Source organism: Pinus tabuliformis, chromosome Q (genome assembly GCF_031772625.1).
Source record: "Pinus tabuliformis cultivar Carrire ecotype Pingquan chromosome Q, CPIR1, whole genome shotgun sequence".
In the NCBI taxonomy this organism is placed as follows: domain Eukaryota; kingdom Viridiplantae; phylum Streptophyta; class Pinopsida; order Pinales; family Pinaceae; genus Pinus; species Pinus tabuliformis.
The window spans coordinates 742,165,644-742,174,054 of record NC_142296.1 but is presented as its reverse complement, the minus strand read 5'-3'; positions in this window follow the sequence as shown (position 1 = coordinate 742,174,054).

Genomic DNA, 8,411 nt, shown 5'->3' with positions numbered 1-8,411 from the left:
ATAGCAGACTGATACTGTCAAAGGTAACCTGACCAAGGACTTTAGTCTTACCTTGTGTGTATTGACTCACAACACGACATAGTCCAACCCCTTTAGCTTACAACCCACTGTACATCAGATATCGCACATGTTTACTATGTAGATGTTATCTTTTTCTTTTCTGTTTAAACTATGTTTATAACTAAATCTTATGCATAAAAGAGAGAATAAATACTAGGGACAATAAACCTATAAGTTGATCGCTTACATGTGTAAAATATTTTATTCCAAGTCTTGTGTAGACGAGACATTCTTGAATACTTACATTTCCTAGTTTAATATTAATAATGGGATATATGTCTTTATCGACATATCAGTTACTTTTCACAATATAAAATATTTACTCGAGAATCACATGTCATTATCATATGGAGGAAGGATATTCATGGGTCTACATCAGAATCCTGTTTCCAAATTCTAAAGTGAAAGTACATTTCTGATTATTTCATTGGTGGAGTTACAAAAATATTTATTTCAATAACCTTGAAGTAATATTAATAATCCTCTTCCTATAGACTAACAGAATTACAATACAGATGCTCATCACAGTAATAAACCATGCATGCCATTCTATATTATCATTGCATAAAGAACAAAGTAGCCTTTACTAACCTTTAATGATATGGCAAAATAAATAGCAGTCTAACTAGTAAGAAGTGAATCCATCGCACTTGAAAATACCATTTTCCGCCCAATTATAGAATTGCATCTCCTCAATTCACCCCTGAGAAGAGATTCATTTTCAGAGCTATCAACAACCTTGTTGATCCTTGCAATAAGCATTTTATGCCTTCCTTCCATGTGGGATTTTTCCTCAAGCAACGTCCTGCTTTTGTGGTTTTCTTTTCAACCAAAAGCTCACTTTTATCCCTAGTGATGCTTTATGCCAATCCCAACTTAGCATTTATCTCTAGCTAAGCACTTAATGGATCTTTCTCTCCCATCCATTAAGTTTATCCATAATTCTTTCTAGAATTCTTATCATGGAAAGGTTATCATATATATAATCTCATCTACAAGTGTTCAATTTTTAAGTGTTTCCAATTTATTACTCATTTATCAATAAAACATTTATATACATAATTATGTCATCATTTTTCATGAATTTTCTCTCATCATAGTTCAATTTTAGCAACAATAAAAATACTAATATTTCCAGTAGAGGAGGGTCATTACATTCTCCCTCCCTTTTATTTACATTGTCCTCGGTGTTTATATTTCAATTTTTGTTTGCTGAAACAGTGTTAAATACTTCCTTTGCATTTCCTTTTCAAGTTCCGGGGTGGCCTCTTCAGGAGGAAAGTGTCTCCATTGCACCTTAACCTGAGCCACGACTCTATTCCATAGCCAAATCACTTTCCTGTCTAGAATACAGAGCGTTTCTACTAGGAAGTCACCTTCAGCTTCCTCCTGTAGCATTTTCCAATCAATGATATGAGTACTATCATGTACACATTTTTTTAATAAAGATACATGAAATACATTATGAACTTTAATGTGACTAGGCAAAGCTAATGGGTAAGCTACAGGTTTGACTCAGTCCAAAATTTTGAATGGTCCACAAAACTGTGGGACAAAGTTTGAACAAGTCCCTGTACGCAAAGTGTTTTTCCTACATTTCACCCTTAAATAGATGTTATCCCAAACTTTAAATTCATTGTGCATTCTTTTCTTATCTGCATAACTCTTTTGTTGGTCTTGCATTGCTTTAACATTCTATTGAAATTTTTGCACAATCTATTCCATTTCCTGCAATAATTCTGGCCCCAAAATCAATCTATCCTCTGGTTGACTCCAAATGAGGGGTGTATGGAATTTCCTACCATACAAAGCCTCGAAGGGGCTCATTTTAATAGAGGTCTGATAGCTATTATTATATGAAAATTCAGCTAAATGTAAAAATTCTTCCCACTTGGTAGGTCTATCCATCACATACATTTTCAGAGTATCCTCCATAATTTTATTGACCCTTTCGGTCTATCTATCCATTTGAGGATGGTATGTGATGCTGAGATTTAACTTAGTACCCATGGTTCCCAATAATTTGGTCCAAAACGTTGAGGTGAATATGGCATCTCGGTTTGATACTATCATTTTAGGCACTCCATGTAGTAAAAAATTTTCCTTCATAAATATGTTAGCAATTTGTGTTGTGCATAGGTGGATTCGGCGGGTATGAAATAGGCTACCTTAGTGTATTCACTACTACCATAATGGAGTCATGCTTTCTTTTTGTTCATGGTAATCATGTGATAAAATCTAAGGATATTATCTCCCATTTCCATTCATGAATAGGTAGTGGATTCAACAACCCAGCAGGGTGTTGACATTAGACCTTAACCTGTTGACACTCTATACATTTTCATAAATACTCCGCCACCTCCTTTTTCATACCTGGCCAAAAGAGAGTTTTCCTCAATGTTGTTCATCTTATGGTATCCCAGATGTCCTGCAAATGGCTTCTTATGATACTCATCAAGTATCATCTCTTTCAATCTCGGTATATTGGGTACATATAGCTCCCCCCTATAGGTCAGCGTTTTTTGTGTATCCTAGTACATGAACATGCTGCAATTTCTGTTGCATATCTAGGCATTTTGGATCCTTATGCATAGAGATTTTAATTTTCTCCAGGAAATTTGTTTTAATGCTACTAACGGTTACCTCCACTAAATTGTAAGCATGTCTACTTAAAGCATTAACTATTTCGTTTTCCTTTCCTTTTACGTGCTTACTATCAAACTATATTTTTTTTTAAATGCCATCCATCTAGCCTATTGTACGTTGAGGACTCACTCACTAAATAAATAATTTACGCTGAAATGATCTATTATTGAAGTGAATTTATTTCCTAACATGTAGTGCCTCCATATTTTCAAGGCATGTATAACAACAACTAATTCCAAATTGTATACAACATAATTCCTTTCATGGTTCTTCAACTTCTTTGATTCATATGCTACTACGGAATTATCATGTAATAAAACTCCTCCTAAACCTTCCATACATGCATCTGCACATATTGTATACTCCTTGTTCGGATCTACAAGTCTTCGAATAAGAGTTGTAGTGAGTAAATGTTTTAACTTCTCGAAAATTTAGATAGTCCATTCAAACTAATTATTAGTATTAATTTTGATATACTGATAATTGTTTTTAGATTTAACCCATCTCAATCTTAATGAAAAAGAGATAAAAATATTATTACTTTCTAAAACATATAAAGTTGGGAGAAAATAATCCATTTTCACACTAAAATTAATGATCATGTTGTTAGTAGCATCATAACTGACAATTATTAGATAAATTCAAACATTAAGAAAAAAACACATGGTAACACCATTACAATCCCTTGAATGCAGTGGTCATAAAAGTACCAATGTAATGTACTATTTTGGAAAGTAATTATACACGATTGCAACTGGGGCTAACATTATAATTATTACTTACCATTTCCTCTCTAGGTCTTTGTCTTTATTCTCAACAAGTTACAAGAATGATTGTCCTTCTACTGCATTGTGATATGCAATAGGGAATAATTCTGTCGCTGTTGCAATATGACAGGTCATATGTGACACGAAATAGTGATTAGAAAATGATTAAAGAGCTGGATAGATCTTGAAACATTCTAAACACTTCAAACATGATCGGTGGTCCAGATCCCATCCTCATAAGAGTTGAACATAGAAGTCGTCTCTTTTTTTAGATGTCTGTCACAAGTTTCCTATCCATGTCTTTGTCCACGAGACTTCATTCCATACACTTAATACATGTAAGTTGCCTCTTTGTTTCTATGTCGATCTCAGATACACCATCCTAGCCTCTTTCAAAAATCTGCATCGTTTTACATAGATCCACAACGCCACCGAACTCTCTTTCCATGAAGTTTCCTCGTATGTAGAATCCTCATTTGCAGTAGTTGTTAAGTCAACCTCATCAATCCGGATCAACAACAATTGAATGGACGAATCATTTTGCAAAATATGGACCTCTATCTGTAAGATAATTATAACAACGATTCTATATGCGGAATAACTGAAAGAATCGTTTTAAAACTTAATGCCCAGAAATAAGAATTAACTCCAGCCATTGGTGATGTTTTTTGATGCGGGCCACAGTCCACTTGCTTCTTCTTCAGCACTCCAGCTTCAATCCAAGCAAAAAGAAAAGAATACAAAAATTCTGAAGGCACTTCCAAGCTCTGCTCTCTCAGCTAGATGGTGTAAAAACTGAAGGGAAATTGAGATGCAAGCTTGGGGACCAAACAGATGAATTTATAGCCAAGCTTCCATCAAGCTTCTGATAGCTATGTGTCAGATGTCCCACAGATCAAGGCAGAGAACTCCAGATGGAGTAATGGACCACTTTAGTAGCTCCCAACAATAAATTTATTAACTGCAGTTGATTTCCTTAACTTAAGGAAACTACTGCAGTTGGTTTCCATAAGTTAAGGAAAGACTGCAGTTTAAATTCCATAATTGTAGGCAGCAATTGTGCAAAAAATTAATGGAGCTTAACATTCTCCCACTTGGTCCATACTTCCAAACTTAATGTCTCAACTTAAAACCCATTGATAATCTGTATTAAGTAATAGATACATGAATCATGGCGATAAGTCCTCTAATGACGAGTATTATCTTCCATGTATTACTATGCATTTATTCTTATTATAATTTATGTGGCAACAATTTCTTAATGAATAAACCTTATGTTTATTCTTGGTCCTTCTTAAATGAATTTTCTCAAATCAACTTAAAGTGCACATAAATATGAGAAAAAACATCACAATAATTAAGAATTTCATTAAAATAACATTGTTCATACAATGAGAAACTACATAATGGGACCAAGTCCCATATTCAATACATGATCCTTGAATTTAAACGGTGGCATGCTCTTAGTCAAAGGATCAACGATCATCAACTCAGTGCTGACGTGCTCAATGACCACTTTCTTTTCTTTAACACGTTCTCTTATAGCTAAATACTTAATGTCGATGTGTTTATTTCGACTCCCACTTTTGTTGTTTTTAGCCATAAAAACAGCAGCTAAATTATCACAATATATTCTCAATGGCTTAGATATAGAATCCATAATTCTAAGCCCAGAAATGAAACTCCTAAGCCATACACGATGTAAAGTAGCCTCAAAACAGGAGACGAACTCGGCTTCCATAGTGGAAGTGGCAATCAAGGTCTGCTTGGCACTTCTCCATGATACAGCTCCACCGGCCATCATAAAAATCTAACCTGATGTTGATTTACGTGAATCAACACATCCAGCAAAGTCAGAATCTGAGTAGCCAATTACTTCCAAGTTGTCCGTCCGTCTATACATAAGCATGTATTCTTTAGTTCCTTGAAGGTACCTCATTACTTTCTTTGCAGCTCTCCAGTGGTCTAAACCTGGATCACTCTGATATCGTCCCAACATTCCCACAACAAATGCAATGTCAGGTCTTGTGCAGACTTGAGCATACATTAGGCTTCCGACAGCGGAAGCATATGGAATGTTCTTTATTTGTTCCCTTTCAAAGTCGTTCTTCGGGCATTGGTTCAAATTGAACCTATCACCCTTCACAATGGGAACTACACTTGGTGAACAATCCTTCATCCGAAATCTCTCTAAAATTTTATTAATATAGGTTTCCTGTGACAGACCCAAGATGCCTCGAAATCTGTCTCTATGGATCTTAATGCCAATGACATAAGATGCCTCACCCATATCCTTCATATCAAAATTTTTAGAGAGGAATTGTTTCACCTCATGTAGCAAACCCTTATCATTGGTTGCTAGCAAAATGTCATCCACATATAAAACAAGAAAACAAATTTTACGCCCACTAACTTTCAGGTATATACATTGTTCCTTAATATTTTCTACAAAACCAAAAGAAGAAATTACATTATGGAATTTCAAATACCATTGGCGGGATGCTTGTTTTAAACCATATAATGACTTTTTGAGCTTGCAAACCAATTGCTCACCATCACTAGAGGGGAACCCTTCAGGTTGTTTCATGTAAACCTCCTCCTCTAGATCTCCATTAAGAAAAGCGGTTTTCACATCCATTTGATGCAACTCCAAGTCAAAATGGGCTACTAATGCCATAATAACGCGCAAGGAATCTTTCTTAGATACAGGAGAAAAAGTATCCGTGTAGTCGATTCCTTCTTTCTGAGTGAATCCCTTAGCAACAAGTCTTGCCTTGTATCTCTCAATGTTGCCCAATGAGTCTTTCTTTGTCTTAAAGACCCATTTACATCCAATGGTTTTTGCACCATTAGGCAACTCAAAAAGATCCCAGACTTCGTTACTCTTTATGGAATTCATCTCTTCCTTCATGGCATTGTACCATAGTTCTGATTCTTTGCAACTCATGGCTTGTGAAAATGACTCAGGATCATTTTCGGCTCCAATGTTGTCGTCAGATTCTTGTAGATACACAACATAATCATTAGGAATTGCTGATCTCTTTGGTCTAGTAGATCTTCTTAATGTTGTACCATCATCTTCCTGAGAAGTATGTGGTTCAGCTTGTTGTTCAAAAGTTCTATGCAACTCTTGAACTCCTTGATCTACTGGAATATCGTCAGCAGCTTGTGGAACTTCAACAATTGGTTGTTCAACACCAGTTTGTACTTGAGGGGTGATATGAACAATAACCAATCTATCACTTGAAGTGGAAGGTTGAGATTCTGAATGATCCTTCTCAGAAACTATGTTTCTGGTTTGATCGCTCCCACTGATCAAGTCATTTTCAAGAAACTTTGCATTTCTTGATTCCACAATCCTAGTGCTATGAGATGGACAGTAAAATTTGTAACCTTTAGACCTTTCAGCATATCCAATGAAATACCCACTAATGGTCCTTGGGTCCAGCTTCTTCTCTTGTGGATTATAAATTCTCACTTCTGACGGGCATCCCCAAATGCGCATATGTCGCAAACTCGGTTTCCAACCTTTCCATAATTCAAATGGCGTTTTAGGAACCGCCTTGGTTGGAACTCGGTTTAATATATACACTGCCGTCTTAAGTGCTTCAGTCCACAAGGATTTAGGAAGATTGGAGCTGCTAAGCATACTCCGCACCATGTCCAATAATGTTCGATTTCTTCTTTCTGCTACACCATTCTGGTCGGGTGAACCAGGCATGGTGTATTGGGCAACAATCCCATGCTCTTGAAGAAATTTAGCAAATGGCCCAGGTGCTTGTCCATCTTCTGTGTATCTACCATAATATTCTCCACCTCTATCTGATCTCACGATCTTAATTTGCTTGCCGCATTGTTTCTCTACTTCAGCCTTAAAGATCTTAAAGGCATCTAATGCTTCGCTCTTTTTATGAAGCATGTAGAGATACATATATCGTGAGTAATCATCTATAAAGGAGATGAAGTATCTCTGACCATGTGAGTCCATGTCTGGACTACATATATTAGTATGTATGATTTCTAATATGTCTGAACTCCTATTGGCACCTTTCTTTGACTTGTTGGTCTGCTTTCCCTTTATGCAGTCCACACAAGTCTCAAAATCAGTAAAATCTAGAGTATTAAGTATTCCTTCATTTACCAATCTTTTAATTCTTTCTATGGAGATATGACCTAGTCTCCGGTGCCATAATTTAGAGGAATCTTCAATAATAACACATCTTTTAGTTCTAGTGTGAACATGCGTTGAATCATAAGTGACATTGTTTTGTAAATTAATGCAGTAAAGACCATTAGACAAAATACCATTCCCAACATAATCAGATTTATAGAATAGACTGAAAGATTTTTCTGAAAAGTTTAAGGAATATTCAAAAGGTACAAGCCTTGAAACTGAAATCAAGTTTCTAGAAAAACTTGGAACATAGAAGGTCTTTTCTAATTCTAAAACAAAGCCACTACTTAAAGTTAAATAACATGTTCCTATAGCTTCTACATGCGAGCCCATCATGTTTCCTGATAAGATGCTTTGCTCACTTCCCACTCGCTTCCTTAGGTTTTGCAAACCTTGCAAGGAATTCGAAATGTGAATTGTTGATCCAGAATCAATCCACCATGTGTTAATATTGACGTTAGCCATATTAGATTCATAACAAACAAACGAGATTACTTCCTTAAGTTCGGGAATGTCACAACGAATTTCAGAGAAATTTGCAGGTTGTACTACTGCATTAAAAAATCACATGCTTATGTTAAAATTGAGGCTTAATAAACTTTCATGTTTTACCAATGTAAATCATGCTAAAAAAATTGAATCTAATGACATAAAAATTGCCTGTGGGTTAAATTTTCATTTCAAATAGATTCAATAAAACTTTATGATAAAACTTATTAATTCATAACTCCTGTGGGTAGGTTATGAAATTTTTATCCTAATTA